Genomic DNA, 1,139 nt, shown 5'->3' on the forward strand with positions numbered 1-1,139 from the left:
GGTCACTCCTTTACTTGTAGTGTTTTCTTAATGGCACGAAAGAACGCCTAACCCAAACAAAAAATCTGTTCTTGTATTACTTTTAGTGCCTTTATGCGCCAAATCCGTTAATAAATTGTAGGCGTGGCCTGCTGCCTTTGTTTTTTCACTGTCCACTGTATGGACAGCGTCACTTGACCTGTCTCTTTGGCGTCGAATTTACTTGCCTTGTCGTTAAGGGGTGCGAAAAAGAGCATGTCATAATGTGGCAGAGCGAGAGAGATATCGTATCATCACAACAATATTTGGTTTCTAAAAGTTACACAGTTACAACTTCGTGCTTACGTGCTTGCCTGCATGGACCTACGGTCACATTGGACCGAATGAGCTCGCCAGGGAAGGTCAGCCACCTGCGCATCCCCTCCTCCTTCCCACAACCTTGATCACAGCACTTGGCTCGGCTTTGTTGAGAGCCCCTCTCTCTGTGACTGTAGCGCTGTTTCTCCGTCCAGTACTGTCGTGGCGACTTTTGACCCACACCTTATTTTTTATTTACCCCGTGTTGGGCCAGTTACTTCCTGTCGGTTTCCTTTTTCTCGTCGCCCTCTGCTTGGAAGCAGAATGTGGATTGAGGTGAGATGGAGAAGGAATCCGCCCGCAGTCACTTTCTGTCCTCCGACAAGCAGAGAAAATAAACGGCCCTTCGACGTGCCTAAGGTGATGAAAGATTTTATATCCCGGCCACTGTGTCCATTGAAATTGTTTGTCGATTGTTTTTGAACAAGAATGAAGAGAGAACGAAAATGAAAGGGGAAGGAGGGCGAAGGTGGGAGAAGGGGCGGTGAGGGATGTTGTAAGAAGAGCGTTGGAACTGATTTTTTTTTATTCCGTTGACGTCATAGGAAGCCCGTAACCCGGGCTCTCCCGAGCAGAAGCGAACAGTCGGAGTTCGGAAATTTTCCCCGGACTTAACGAACTTTTCACCGCCGAGAAACCCCTGCACGATCGAACGCTGTTTAATACATTCGAGCAAATGTTGCTGATTCTTTCCAGCATATAGTTGTCCAAATCTGCAACAGTAAGAATCAAACATACCCATTATTCTTGCCATAGCGCTACGCTATGTGGCGCGTTCACACTTCCAAGTGTGTGCCACGCAT

The sequence above is a fragment of the Frankliniella occidentalis genome, unplaced genomic scaffold (genome assembly GCF_000697945.3).
Source record: "Frankliniella occidentalis isolate FOCC.00 unplaced genomic scaffold, Focc_3.1 Scaffold46, whole genome shotgun sequence".
NCBI lineage: Eukaryota > Metazoa > Arthropoda > Insecta > Thysanoptera > Thripidae > Frankliniella > Frankliniella occidentalis.